Source organism: Mus musculus, chromosome 4 (genome assembly GCF_000001635.26).
Source record: "Mus musculus strain C57BL/6J chromosome 4, GRCm38.p6 C57BL/6J".
NCBI lineage: Eukaryota > Metazoa > Chordata > Mammalia > Rodentia > Muridae > Mus > Mus musculus.
The window spans coordinates 41449162-41464978 of NC_000070.6; the positions used below are offsets into that span (position 1 = coordinate 41449162).

Consider the following 15817-nt stretch of genomic DNA (forward strand, 5'->3'; position numbering starts at 1 on the left):
CAGTCAGGTCTGGCCTAATGTTTTTGAGCACCCCCCAAAAATAATACAGCAATATGTCTGAGGATGGGTCTGGCAGCAGTGTAGCTAAGGTTAGGGCAGATGATAGGTTTTATCTTATAAGATAGGGGGGATTCAAAAGCAGTGCCTGGAAGTATACCAGTCTAGCATTGGACAGCCATCGGCGGGGTAAATTCTTGAGAGTCCCCTCAATAGCATGGGGGGTGATGATAACAAATTCTTGTCCCACAGATATCTTGTCAGCGTCCTTGACCAGCAGGGCAGTTATAATCCAGAGACAGGCTGGCTATCCATGAGCCACCAGGTCTAGCTTCTTAGATAAATAAGCCACAGGTCTTTTCCATGGTCCAAGTTTGGGTGAGCACCCCTTTTGCTATCGCCTTTCTCTCATCCACATACAGGTGAAAAGGTTTGTGAATGTCCAGGAGGCCAGGGCTGGTGCCTCCAATAAGGCTTCCCTTAAAAGGCATGTCATCTCAGGTGTCCATTCAATCTTATCTTCTTTGCCCCTAGTAGCCTCATATAATGGCTGTGCTATCTCAGTGAACCCTGGCACCCAGAGTCTACAAAACACCATGGACCTAAAAATTCCTGTACTTGCCTTTGGGTTGATGGAACTGGAATGCTGAGGATGGATTGCTTCTGGGGGTCCAACAGCATGCGTTGGCCCCCCAGGTTGTGTATGTACCCCAGATAGGTGACTTCAAGTTGGCCTCCTTAACAGACACTTAGTAGCCCAATTGACTCAGCTACTGTAGTAGGTCTCGTGTGGTCTCTTGGCAAGTCTCCAGGTTGGGGGCCACAATTATGAGGTTATCTATGAACTGGAGTAAGGTTATTTGAGGGTGGATCCGCTGGTATTCACCTTAAGTTCAGAAAGTTCGTGAATCCTTGAGGCAGACATATCTAGTCTGTTAAAGCCTCTCTCCAAATATTGCCGTTCAAAAGCAAATAGAGGCTGGCTTTTGGCTGCCAGGGGCAAGCTAAAGAAGCCATCCTTCAGGTCGAGCACAGTGCACCTGGTGTACCTGGGAAGGAGGCTGCTGAGCAGGGTGCAGTGGTTTGAACTGTAGGATGGCTATCTTCCACCTGCTTGTTTATCCCCCTCAAATCCTGTACAGGCTGACAGTTATAGAAATGAGGCTTCTTGCCTGCAAGGAGAGAGGTGTTCCATGTCAGCTGGCAAGGAATCAGAATCTCTGCCTCCCAGAGCCAGCTGATGTGCAGGGTGATCCCATTCTGGCTTCTCTAGGCCTTGGATATTGCCTGGTTTGGGCTCAGGCAGCCCCAGCCTTTAACTGAACTAGAACTGAAGTCCAATGACAGGTGAGTCCTATTGAATTCTTTTCTGCCCAGACCTCGGGACTTCTCTCAGAAACTTCTGGAGCAACAGGCTCAGAGATGGAACAAGCCAAGGGGACAATTTATAGTCCTCCTCTAGAACCAAGGTCATAACATGGACGGGGCCATTCTTATCCAGGACTTTCACTCCTTCTGGACCAAAATGGATTTGGGTTCCCATTTTGATAAGAAAGTTTCTTCCCAGAAGGGGGTATGGACAACCAGGGATGCCCATAAATGAGTCTGTTACCTGTCCACCTTTCTTTGGTTAATCCATGGATAGGGCTTGATGTCCGTTGGCCCTTGCACCCATGTTTTCTGGTCTGACAGTGGCCCCAGTGGTTGTGCCCCGGTATCCACTAGAAAGTCTATGGGCTTCCCCTCTACCTTCAGGGTTACTCAGGTCTCATGGTGTAGAGTTGAGCCCCAATACTCCTGAGTCATCTAGTTCTTCCAACTCCAGTACCTTTGGGCCCTCTCTTGGGTTTCTTTTAGGGCACTCATTTTTGCAATGGCCCTTCTCTTTGCAATCGGCACACTGAACCCTTGTAATGGAGGGCTGGTTTCTCCTTTAATGGGTACTGGCTTACCTTTGCCCCTTCCATTGGGGCAAGTTTTTCAGCTCTCTTTCATTGCTTTGTGGTGGCGAACAGCGCTTTCGCCAGTTCTTGGTCTGCTGATCATCAGGGCTCTCTTGATTGTTATAAGCCTTCTCAGCTATAACATCTAATTCAGTTAGTTACCCAAAAAGCTGTCCAGGCACTGAAGTTTCTGAAAGATGTCAGGGGCAGCTTGATTGACAAAGGCCATGTTTTTGGCAGATTGGTTCTCTCTGGCCTCTGGATCGCACTGAGTGTAGGTCCTGTAGGCCTCCATCAATCTTTCTAGGAAATTTCTCAGTGACCCACCTTTTCCTTACACATCTGAATTACTTTGGACAAATTTGTAGGCCATCTAGCAGCCTCTTAGAGACCCCTCCCCCACGAGAACCTGGTAGTACACCATGAGTTTCTCTTCATCAACTGCATCAGTGTTATGGTCCCAATCAGGCCCAGTCAAGACCACATCAATATTGGCCCGGATCTGGGTGGGCAGCCCATTTGCTCCCAGAACAAACTTTCAGGCAGCTCCAACGATCCATTCCCTCTCTTTACCAGAGAAGAGACCCTGGAACAGTTGTTGACAATCATCCCAGGTCAGTTGGTGAATCAACATTATTGAATCCAAGAGTTCTATCAAGTCAGATTGTTTTTCTGAGAATTTAGGGTTCTTCAAATTCCAAATATAAAGGTCATTAATAGCAAAGGGACAAAAGACATTCAGGCACCTGGACTTACCAATTGGCAGGGAGTAAATCTGTCCTGGAAAATGTTTGACTATTTGGATTGTCAATCCCACATGAGCCCCCAAATGTAAGGTCTGTGAATCTCTGAAGAATGACATCCCAGGCTCAAGTAGTATGAAAAAGCTAAGAGAGTTTATTCTGCAGAAATCCAGCATGCAGGGGTCTAGCATTCATCAAAATGCCCACTTCAAGGTGAGCTTGCAGGCTCAATTTAAAGCTAATTAGGGGAATTCCAGGGAAGGGTAGGTGATCTTTATCCTGATTGGTTGGCTCTCTCTCTAGGGGTACTGGTATCTTTGGGATTGGCCAAGGTTCTGAGGACTTTCCAGAACTATTGCTGACTATTCTTACCTCGGGCCAGATGGTAGGACAGCTCCTGATTGTGGGCTGTAGTTTTTCTTGGAACTGGTTTGTTCAGTTCTGGGAAACAGAAACTTAGGCCTAGTCCCCCCCCTGAACTGGCATCTCACAGCCTGTCATGGAGTCAATCTAGTTCAACCTCCTCAACTCAAGTCACATGTACACACACACACACACACACACACACACAAATGCAATCAAAACTTATCATTCCTTTTTTTTTTTTTTTTTTGGACAGGGTCTCACTGTGCAGCTCTGCCTGTTCTATAACTCACTTTGTAGACTAGATTGACCCTGAACTCAAGAGAGCCACCTGCCTCTGCCTGCCAGGATTAAAGATGTGTGCTATTATACCCAGCTCAATACTTCCTTAAAGCTCCCAATACCTTTAAAAATATTTTTATTTTATGTATATGAATATTTCTTGCATGCACCACATGTGTACCTGGTGCCTTCAGTGGCAAGAGGAAGGTGTCAGATTTCCAGAAAACAGAGCTATTGTAAGCTGCCAGATGTGTGGAGGGAACCAAATGGAATTCTCTGCAAGAGGAACAAGAGCTCTGAGGGCTAAATCATGTTTCCATTGCCCCAATGCCCAATACCTCAACAGTCAATTCTGTCTCTAGGCAATCACTGATCTATTTTCTGTCATTAGAAATGGGTTTCTATTTTTTTAGCAGCTTGCATAAAATAAAATCAGATAGCTGAAGTATATATCTTTAATTTTAAAAAATATTTTGATTTTCTGAGACAAGTCTCACTATGTAGTTCAGGCTGATTTGAAACTTGCTTCTAAAAGTGTAGAGATGGCTCTGCAATTAGAAGCACTTTGTGTGTGTGTGTTTGAGACAGGGTCTATTATGCATCTCTGGCTGTGCAAACCAGGCTGGCCTGGAACCCATGGAGATCTGCCTGCCTCTGCCTCCCAGGTGCAGGGATTAAGGCGTGCACCCCCATGCCTGGCACTTGTTCTTGTAGAGAACCAGGTTCATTTCTAGCACCTTTGTGGTGGTTCACAAATATCTGTGGCTCAAGTCCCAGGGGATCCAATGCCCTCTTCTGACCTCCATGGACATCAAGCACACATGTGGTACATATGCATACATGCCCAACAAAACACTCATGCATAAAATAAACTGAGTTACCAAAAAACAAAACAAACCATAAAAAAAAAAAACACAAAAAAACTTACTGTGTGGTCCAGAAAAATCTCAAACTAGAAAACCTTCTACCTTCTGTAAGAAATAAGTTTGGAGTTACAAAGAAAAGCAACTGACGTGTCTAGACAAAGCAAAACTTTACTCTTGATCAAGAGGGTGCACAACTCAAAAAGAAGAGCATGCACACCAGGGCAGGAAGTGAGTGCACTTGGTTTTTATTCTAACATAAGTGGTCTTTTCCCCATTGGCTAGGGCCTGACTTTACAGTCTTTCTCAATTGGCTAGTTTTAAAAGAATTGGCACAAAGGAAACGGGGAAGGCCCCTGAATCATTTAAATTCCAAAACTGTAACAGGGTCTTTGTGTAAGCAAAAGGTTAACTAGGTTGTGAGGGAGGATTTAAAATATTATAAAGTTTTAAAAGGTAGAGGAGATCAAAAGGTTTGAAATCATCCACAACAAAACCTACAGTGTTTAACAGGAAGACTAATATTTAAAGTTTCTTAAGCTCCTGTACTGGCAAGTTTTGTGTCAACTTGACACAGGCTGGAGTTATCACTGAGAAAGGAGCTTTACCTGGGGAAGTGCCTCCATGAGATCCAACTGTAAGGCATTTTCTCAATTATTGATCAAGTAGGGAGGGTCCCTTGTGGATGGTACCATCTCTGGGCTGGTAGTCTTGGGATCTATAAGAAAGCAAGCTGAGCAAGCCAGGGGAAGCAAGCCAGTAAGGAACATCCCTCCATGGCCTCTTCATCAGCTCCTACTTCCTGACCTGCTTGAGTTCCAGTCCTGCATCCTTTGGTGATGAACAGCAATGTGGAAAGTGTAAGCTGTAAGCTGAATAAACCCTTTCCCCCCCAACCTGCTTCTTAGTCATGATGTTTTGTCCAGGTATAGAAACCCTGACTAAGACAGCTCCCAAGTACAAATATGTGCCACCAGGTCTAGCCAAAGTCATTACAATTATATAACATGGAGTCTAAACAGAGATTTTTCTATTTTGTGGAAATTTTACCTTTTCTTTGTTAGGACTTTGGAAACAAGTTGAAATAATTATATTGCTTTTCATATCCAATTTTATATTCAACTTAAATGACAGCTGCTAGTGAAAAAGAGGAAATTTCTGAGCATTTATAGCCATGAAACTTATGGTAATCTAAAAAAAAAAAAACCAAATTTAACAAGTTTGTGAAACAAATACATATACACTTAATAATTCAGGAAAGATCATCTGCTCAAAGTTATCCCAGGGGCAGAGGGATTTTTGCTAAGAGTTCTATCTGCCTTTAGGTAGGGACAAGTCAGTAAGTATTATGAACCCTAGAATAAGTATCAAAATTTCAAAAATGTTGGGAGCCGCCCCCACATTCGCCGTTACAAGATGGCGCTGACATCCTGTGTTCTAAGTGGTAAACAAATAATCTGCGCATGTGCCAAGGGTATCTTATGACTACTTGTGCTCTGCCTTCCCCGTGACGTCAACTCGGCCGATGGGCTGCAGCCAATCAGGGAGTGACACGTCCGAGGCGAAGGAGAATGCTCCTTAAGAGGGACGGGGTTTCGTTCTCTCTCTCTCTCTTGCTTCTCTCTCTTGCTTTTTCGCTCTCTTGCTTTTCTCTCTCTCTTGCTTCTTGCTCTCTTGCTTCTTGCACTCTGTTCCTGAAGATGTAAGAATAAAGCTTTGCCGCAGAAGATTCTGGTCTGTGGTGTTCTTCCTGGCCGGTCGTGAGAACGCGTCGAATAACAATTGGTGCCGAAATCCGGGACGAGAAAAAACTCCGGACTGGCGCAGGAGGGATACTTCATTCCAGAACCAGAACTGCGAATCAAGGTTATAAGGTTCCCGTAACACAGACTGTTGAGAAGGATTCAACTGCCGAATTCAGAACTCATCAGCTGGGGAACGACGGTGATAAAGGTTCCCGTAAAGCAGACTGTTGAGAAGGATTCAACTGCCGAATTCAGAACTCATCAGCTGGGGAACGGAAGTGAGAAATGGCTTTACCAGGTATGTTTGGCCTTGAACTTTTTCTAGTGTTAGGAGCCCTTTTGTTCCTTTTCACATGTTATATAGTGCTTAAGGCAGGGCTAAAAATTCTAGAGGAAATTCAGGACAGTCTATCAGAAGTAAAGCGGAGAGAGAGAGTAGGAACAAGGAGAAACGGTAAGTATACAGGCCTTTCCAAGGGTCTTGAACCCGAGGAAAAGTTAAGGTTAGGTAGGAATACCTGGAGAGAGATTAGAAGAAAAAGAGGAAAAAGGGAGAAGAAAAAAGATCGATTAGCGGAGGTCTCTAGGAGATACTCGTCACTAGATGAGCTCAGGAAGCCAGCTCTTAGTAGCTCTGAAGCAAGTGAAGAATCCTCCTCTGAGGAAACAGACTGGGAGGAAGAAGCAGCCCATTACCAGCCAGCTAATCGGTCAAGAAAAAAGCCAAAAGCGGCTGGCGAAGGCCAGTTTGCTAATTGGCCTCAGGGCAATCGGCTACCAGGTGCACTCCCGCCCTATGCGGAGTCCCCGCCCTGCGTAGTGCGTCAGCCCGTAGTGCGTCAGCAATGCGCAGAGAGGCAGTGCGCAGACTCATTCATTCCCCGAGAGGAACAAAGGAAAATAGAACAGGCATTTCCAGTCTTTGAAGGAGCCGAGGGTGGGCGTGTCCACGCTCCGGTAGAATACGTACAGATTAAGGAAATTGCCGAGTCGGTTCGTAAATACGGAACCAATGCTAATTTTACCTTGGCGCAGTTAGACAGGCTCGCTGGCATGGCACTAACTCCTGCCGATTGGCAGACGGTTGTAAAAGCCGCTCTCCCTAGTATGGGCAAATATATGGAATGGAAAGCGCTTTGGCACGAAGCTGCACAGGCGCAGGCCCGAGCAAACGCTGCTGCTTTAACTCCAGAGCAGAGAGAGTGGACTTTTGATTTGTTAACGGGTCAGAGAGCTTATTCTGCTGAACCTGATAAGAGGTATCAATGGAAGGTCTTACCACAGGGAATGTCCAATAGTCCTACAATGTGCCAACTTTATGTGCAAGAAGCTCTTTTGCCAGTGAGGAAACAGTTCCCCTCTTTAATTTTGCTCCTTTACATGGATGACATCCTCCTGTGCCATAAAGACCTTACCATGCTACAAAAGGCATATCCTTTTCTACTTAAAACTTTAAGTCAGTGGGGTTTACAGATAGCCACAGAAAAGGTCCAAATTTCTGATACAGGACAATTCTTGGGCTCTGTGGTGTCCCCAGATAAGATTGTGCCCCAAAAGGTAGAGATAAGAAGAGATCACCTCCATACCTTAAATGATTTTCAAAAGCTGTTGGGAGATATTAATTGGCTCAGACCCTTTTTAAAGATTCCTTCTGCTGAATTAAGGCCTTTGTTTAGTATTTTAGAAGGAGATCCTCATATCTCCTCCCCTAGGACTCTTACTCTAGCTGCTAACCAGGCCTTACAAAAAGTGGAAAAGGCCTTACAGAATGCACAATTACAACGTATTGAGGATTCGCAGCCTTTCAGTTTGTGTGTCTTTAAGACAGCACAATTGCCAACTGCAGTTTTGTGGCAGAATGGGCCATTGTTGTGGATCCATCCAAACGTATCCCCAGCTAAAATAATAGATTGGTATCCTGATGCAATTGCACAGCTTGCCCTTAAAGGCCTAAAAGCAGCAATCACCCACTTTGGGCAAAGTCCATATCTTTTAATTGTACCTTATACCGCTGCACAGGTTCAAACCTTGGCAGCCGCATCTAATGATTGGGCAGTTTTAGTTACCTCCTTTTCAGGAAAAATAGATAACCATTATCCAAAACATCCAATCTTACAGTTTGCCCAAAATCAATCTGTTGTGTTTCCACAAATAACAGTAAGAAACCCACTTAAAAATGGGATTGTGGTATATACTGATGGATCAAAAACTGGCATAGGTGCCTATGTGGCTAATGGTAAAGTGGTATCCAAACAATATAATGAAAATTCACCTCAAGTGGTAGAATGTTTAGTGGTCTTAGAAGTTTTAAAAACCTTTTTAAAACCCCTTAATATTGTGTCAGATTCCTGTTATGTGGTAAATGCAGTAAATCTTTTAGAAGTGGCTGGAGTGATTAAGCCTTCCAGTAGAGTTGCCAATATTTTTCAGCAGATACAATTAGTTTTGTTATCTAGAGGATCTCCTGTTTATATTACTCATGTTAGAGCCCATTCAGGCCTACCTGGCCCCATGGCTCTGGGAAATGATTTGGCAGATAAGGCCACTAAAGTGGTGGCTGCTGCCCTATCATCCCCGGTAGAGGCTGCAAGAAATTTTCATAACAATTTTCATGTGACGGCTGAAACATTACGCAGTCGTTTCTCCTTGACAAGAAAAGAAGCCCGTGACATTGTTACTCAATGTCAAAGCTGCTGTGAGTTCTTGCCAGTTCCTCATGTGGGAATTAACCCACGCGGTATTCGACCTCTACAGGTCTGGCAAATGGATGTTACACATGTTTCTTCCTTTGGAAAACTTCAATATCTCCATGTGTCCATTGACACATGTTCTGGCATCATGTTTGCTTCTCCGTTAACCGGAGAAAAAGCCTCACATGTGATTCAACATTGTCTTGAGGCATGGAGTGCTTGGGGGGAACCCAGACTCCTTAAGACTGATAATGGACCAGCTTATACGTCTCAAAAATTCCAACAGTTCTGCCGTCAGATGGACGTAACCCACCTGACTGGACTTCCATACAACCCTCAAGGACAGGGTATTGTTGAGCGTGCGCATCGCACCCTCAAAGCCTATCTTATAAAACAGAAGAGGGGAACTTTTGAGGAGACTGTACCCCGAGCACCAAGAGTGTCGGTGTCTTTGGCACTCTTTATTGATGCTCATGGCCATACTGCGGCTGAACGTCATTGTTCAGAGCCAGATAGGCCCAATGAGATGGTTAAATGGAAAAATGTCCTTGATAATAAATGGTATGGCCCGGATCCTATCTTGATAAGATCCAGGGGAGCTGTCTGTGTTTTCCCACAGGATGAAGACAACCCATTTTGGGTACCAGAAAGACTCACCCGAAAAATCCAGACTGACCAAGGGAATACTAATGTCCCTCGTCTTGGTAATGTCCAGGGCGTCAATAATAAAGAGAAAGCAGCGTTGGGGGATAATGTCGACATTTCCACTCCCAATGACGGTGATGTATAATGCTCAAGTATTCTCCTGCTTTTTACCACTAACTGGGAACTGGGTTTGGCCTTAATTCAGACAGCCTTGGCTCTGTCTGGACAGGTCCAGATGACTGACACCATTAACACTTTGTCAGCCTCAGTGACTACAGTCATAGATGAACAGGCCTCAGCTAATGTCAAGATACAGAGAGGTCTCATGCTGGTTAATCAACTCATAGATCTTGTCCAGATACAACTAGATGTATTATGACAAATAACTCAGCAGGGATGTGAACAAAAGTTTCCGGGATTGTGTGTTATTTCCATTCAGTATGTTAAATTTACTAGGGCAGCTAATTTGTCAAAAAGTCTTTTTCAGTATATGTTACAGAATTGGATGGCTGAATTTGAACAGACCCTTCGAGGCTTGCCATCATTCAGGTCAACTCCACGCGCTTGGACCTGTCCCTGACCAAAGGATTACCCAATTGGATCTCCTCAGCATTTTCTTTCTTTAAAAAATGGGTGGGATTAATATTATTTGGAGATACACTTTGCTGTGGATTAGTGTTGCTTCTTTGATTGGTCTGTAAGCTTAAGGCCTAAACTAGGAGAGACAAGGTGGTTATTGCCCAGGCGCTTGCAGGACTAGAACATGGAGCTCCCCCTGATATATGGTTATCTATGCTTAGGCAATAGGTCGCTGGCCACTCAGCTCTTATATCTCACGAGGCTAGTCTCATTGCACGAGATAGAGTGAGTGTGCTTCAGCAGCCCGAGAGAGTTGCAAGGCTAAGCACTGCAATGGAAAGGCTCTGCGGCATATATGAGCCTATTCTAGGGAGACATGTCATCTTTCATGAAGGTTCAGTGTCCTAGTTCCCTTCCCCCAGGCAAAACGACACGGGAGCAGGTCAGGGTTGCTCTGGGTAAAAGCCTGTAAGCCTAAGAGCTAATCCTGTACATGGCTCCTTTACCTACACACTGGGGATTTGACCTCTATCTCCACTCTCATTAATATGGGTGGCCTATTTGCTCTTATTAAAAGAAAAAGGGGGAGATGTTGGGAGCCGCCCCCACATTCGCCGTTACAAGATGGCGCTGACATCCTGTGTTCTAAGTGGTAAACAAATAATCTGCGCATGTGCCAAGGGTATCTTATGACTACTTGTGCTCTGCCTTCCCCGTGACGTCAACTCGGCCGATGGGCTGCAGCCAATCAGGGAGTGACACGTCCGAGGCGAAGGAGAATGCTCCTTAAGAGGGACGGGGTTTCGTTCTCTCTCTCTCTCTTGCTTCTCTCTCTTGCTTTTTCGCTCTCTTGCTTTTCTCTCTCTCTTGCTTCTTGCTCTCTTGCTTCTTGCACTCTGTTCCTGAAGATGTAAGAATAAAGCTTTGCCGCAGAAGATTCTGGTCTGTGGTGTTCTTCCTGGCCGGTCGTGAGAACGCGTCGAATAACACAAAAATATAGTATCAGACTCTAATGTTATCTTGTATGTATCAAGATTATGTGTTGCTTCTTATAGAACTCTTCAATCACTATAAAGAAATCTAAGGTCTATATAATTCTTTGCCAGGCAGAAAAATGGGTGAAAATAGGCCAGTTCTAAGACATTCACATTCTTCTTTAGTTTCTTTGATTCATGCAACATCCCAAATACTTCAGCTATCCAAGGGGAAACACAATCAAAGGCCTTTAGGATAGCATTAAATCTTTTTTTTTTGGGGGGGGGGGGGGCTTTTCAAGACAGGGTTTCTCTGTGTAGCCCTGGATGTCCTGGAATTCACTCTGTAGACCAGGCTGGCCTCGAACTCAGAAATCCGCCTGCCTCTGCCTCCCAAGTGCTGGGATTAAAGGTGTGCACCACCACTGCCCAGGATAGCATTAAATCTTAACAACTTGCAGGCAGTGGTGCCTCAGAGGCAGGCGGATTTCTGAGTTCCAGGCCAGCCTGGTCTACAAAGTGAGTTCCAGGACAGCCAGGGCTATAAAGAGAAGGGCTATAAAGAGAAACTCTGTCTCGGAAACAAACAAAACCCAACAACAACAACAACAACAACAAAAGAAAGAAAGAAAGAAAGAAAGAAAAAACAGATACAATACAAGCCCCAACATTCTCAATCATGTTTTATAAAAGTGTTTCTGTACCTCTAGATACTAGATCCTTAAGAACACACAAGAATGTCCAAATCCCAAGGAACAAAATAAAAGGGGAATAATACAGTATATGCTTCTCTCTGCAAGAGATCCAGTTATTTCACACTCCAGGGATTATTCTATCTATAGTAACTGAGCTTTACAAAAGACAAAGGACAAGAGACAACTGCTTGAAACAACAGCTGCACAAGAACTAAGACAGATGGTACTCAATGGAATGCCTGCGGTCAGGGGTGGATTCTGGACACTATTACTGCCATATTACTTTAAAAAAAAAAAAACAAAAAACAAAACAAAACCTTTTGAGGTTATTTCTGTTTGTAATTGAAAAATAAATTAATTCACTTTAATCACCTAAAAACAGATGTAACAAAATTGTTGAGCCCAGCCATCTCAAGTCAACACAGGTCTACTATTCTCTAAATAGGGTTAGTATTGGGACAGGTAATAACCAATGTTGGGTTTAAATACAGTAGCTTATTTTTAAAATTTTAGTCTAGTTCAATCTCAGGAAGTTGTTAAAGATTTTTTTGCCAGTTTGCAGCCATAAAACCATGCCAACAAACCATCTCTCATGTGTTTACCTAGAAAATAATGGCTATGATCAGTCTTTATAGATTTCCAAGCTGGCCGCGCAGTGATGGCACATGCACTCAAGAGGCAGAGGCAAATGGATCTCTGAGTTTGAGGCAAGCCTGGTCTACAACTTGAGTTCTAGGACAGCCAGAGCTACACAGAGAAAACCTGTCTTGAAAAGTCAAAAATAAACAAACAAATAAATCTCCAAGCTCATATGATTTCAGTCAGGGTCAAACCACTTTGGAAACAGTTGTCTCTATGGAATCAAGCATTACCCACAAAGGAATGATGTTGAGAAAGCAATGACTTAAAAATAACCTCAGTCAGGAATGGTAGTGCACACCTTTAGTTCCAGCAGAGGAGGTACAGGTGGGCAGATCTCTGTCAAGGCCAGTCTACATTGTGGGGGAGAGTGGGGAGAGACAGAGTTAGTTTTACGACAGGGTCTTATGTAGCCCTGATAGCCTGGAACTCACTATATAGACCAAATTGGCTTTGAACACACAGAGATCCATCTGCCTCTGTCTCTGGAGTGCTGGGATTAAAGGTATACACTACCACATTCCCAGCCTCGTTTAACAAAACTTGTTAAGGACCTACAGTACACAAAGTTTGAACAAATTTGCTAAGTCTACATGGAGAGACTAGGTTAACAGATCATAGACACTAGATGAGGTCGAGATATGAGAAAAGTTCAACCCTTCATTACACAAATAACAAAACAGCAACCTATCATCAGCTCTTGTTACACCATGCCTGCCTGGATGCTGCCATGCTCCTCCTGCCTTGATGATGCTGGACTGAATCTCTGAACCTATAAGCCAGCCCCAATTAAGAGTTTTGCTTTTAAGAGTGGCCTTGGTCATGGTATCTGCTCACAGCAGTGACACCCTAACTAAGACACTAGTGGTCAGCTTGCTTTCTCCACTCTTATACTGTCCAGAATTGCCTGTCTAGGAAATGGTGTCATCCACAGTGAGCAGGTCTCTGAACTATGAATTTCATATAAGAAAGAATAATCAGCAATAACACTGTGACTATATAGGCCGTAAGTCAATAATGAAATAGTCTTGGAAATGCAACAGGATTCTGGATACCTGATGAATGGACAGAGGCTGCATTGTTAATATTTTCTGAAGAGAGTGATCACAGAATTCTCTCTGTAGAATATAAATGCAAAGAAAAGAAATGTTTTAAAGGCAGGCAAGAGGGCTTGACCCATGAAGGCCCTTTCTGCCAAGCCTGAGTAAGCCTGGAGGAAAGGCCTACTCCCCAAAAGCCACCCTCTGTTCATACAGACACACAGCAAGCAAAACAAGTAATAAAAGGCTTAGACATTTTTTTCAAAGTGAGTATGTTGGTTTATATTTATAATTGCAGCACTCAAGAAGCTGAAACAGGATATTGCATGTTCCAGGACAGTCTGGACTACAGTCTAAAATGCTAGCCCCAAAAAAAGTTTTTAAAAAAATGGGAGCTGGAGAGATGGCTTAGCACTTAAGAGCGTTAGCTGTTCTTTCAAAGGACCAGGGTTCTACTCCCAGCACCCACATGGAGTCTCACAACTGTCTATAACTACAGCTGTAGAGAATCCAACACCCTCTTTTGGTTTCCTTCATACTGCACACATACAAGGTACACAAACATACAGGCAAAACATTCATACACATTGTCTTAGTCAGGGTTTCTATTCCTGCACAAAACATCATGACCAAGAAGCAAGTTGGGGAGGGAAGGGTTTATTCAGCTTGCTTACACTTTCCACACTGCTGTACATCACCAAGGGAAGTCAGGACCAGAACTCAAGCAGGTCAGGAAGCAGGAGCTGATGCAGAGGCCATGGAGGGATGTTCTTTACTGGCTTGCTTCCCCTGGCTTGCTCAGCTTGCTCTCTTATAGAACCAAGACTGCCAGCCCAGAGATGGCACCACCCACAAGGGGCCCTCCCCCCTTGATAACCAATTCAGGAAATGCCGTACAGCTGGATCTCATGGAGGCATTTCCTCAACTGAAGCTCCTTTCTCAGTGATAACTCGCGCCTGTGTCAAGTTGACACACAAAACTAGCCAGTACACAAATAAAATTAAACAAACAAACCAACCAACCAACCAACCAACCACCTGAAATAAAGGTCAAGGAAATGGCTTGGTAGGTAAATGCACATAACCTATAATAAGCCTAATGGTTCAAATTCAATGCCTAGAACCCACATAAAAGGTCACATGTGGTACTGCACATGTGTAACCCTAGCACTCCTAGGGAGAAGTAAGTGTGTGTGTGTGTGTGTAAGATAGAAATATCCTGGAGTATGCACTGCAGCAGCAGAAACAAGCTGCTTAAAAAACATGGAAAATGAGAACCAGTTCCTCAAAGTTGTCCTCTGACCTTCACTTGAGTGCTCACACACACACATACATACACACACACACATATACATATACACACACACATACACACACACTGTTAAGTGAAAAAAACTCAAAGTCAAATAATTGATTTCAGTTTCCAAAGCACAGATAAAATGTTACGATAGTTGGTGGTCAGTAAACAACAAGAGGAAATCCTCGGGCATATAAGGACAGAATGGCCTGTTATAAGCAAATACATTTAGGGGTTTGAGAAGAGGTACTTGTAGGCCAGACTACAATGTGGAGAGAGCACGTCTCTCTGATTGAGAACTTTGTCTCAAAACCAACCAACAAACAAAAGCCACACAAACAAAAACTTAAAAAAAGAAAAGCAGTAAATAATGAAGTAATGTATGTATGCTAGCGGTCAGCTTGCTTTCTCCACTCTATTACTGCTCAGAATTCCCTGCCTTGGGAATGTTGCCACCCACACTGAGCAGGTCTTCCTGCCCCCAACGTGGGAACGCCAACGCTGAATTTTCTGTCTCTTGTATATGAGATTAGGGTGTCCTCTCTCTTCCACCTGCCCCCAAATCGACTTTGAATGGGACAAGGCAGAAAGATAACTGAATCTATTTGTAGTGAGTGAAAGCCAACTGAACAAATATTTCCTTAAAAAAACAAAACAAACAAACAAAAAACTAATATGCGTAAGACGCTGTGGAAAGGCTTGTCTTATCTCAGAGGTCAAAATTATATGAGAAAAAAGGAGAATGAGGTTTGCGGAAGTTCACAAAACAACCGAAAGTCCAATCGAAGCGCTCTGAAGAGCGTGTCTCAAAGGCAAGAGGCCTTTGGGGTACTCAGAAAAGCCTCAAAGCTGGTGGTGGTCGAGGTAATTGCTGAAGAGGCGGTAGACAGGGAGATGAAACGTGAGAGAGCGCGAGAACCCTCGAAGAACCCGAGAAGCCAAGTTCTAGTTACCCCGCAAATACCGGTCTCGGCTCGCGCCGCTCGCAGACAGGAGCACCCGCTCCCGCGCAGGCGCAGAGCCTGGGCTCAAGCTAAAGCCACCGTTTCTCACCTCAGGGCAATCCCGGCTCCTCCTCAGTCAGTTTTCAGGGAGGACCGAAGAAATAGTGCGGTGAGGAGAAAGCCCTAAGGCCGGGCTAGCAGAGCGTCCGGTCAACCCGCCTTAGGTGTCCGCCAGGCCACATCCCCATGGCAACGCCACAAGCGCCAGTTCGAACGCGCGCGCCGACGCCCGCCCGCCCGCGGTCCCGCAGCACCGACCAATGGTCATTCACAGAGCCTGTCACCTCTCCTCTAAAAGGCCAATCAGAAATCAGAAGG

At 44.4% G+C, this 15817-nt stretch overlaps 1 protein-coding gene across 5 annotated transcripts in view; it reads right to left on the minus strand.

Moving 5' to 3' along the window:
- The window catches only part of Kif24 (kinesin family member 24), a 74956-nt gene extending 59198 nt beyond the window's left edge, over positions 1-15758 (minus strand). For 2 of the 5 annotated variants that reach the window (XM_030253079.1, XM_017319913.2), the window contains exon 1: positions 15549-15757. The gene's annotated coding sequence lies outside the window, so the exon portion shown is untranslated. Of the gene's footprint in view, positions 1-15548 lie in introns of all 5 variants that reach the window. The other 3 variants (XM_006537549.4, XM_030253078.1, NM_024241.2) reach the window with 2 other exon arrangements.
- Positions 15759-15817: the final 59 nt, after the last annotated feature.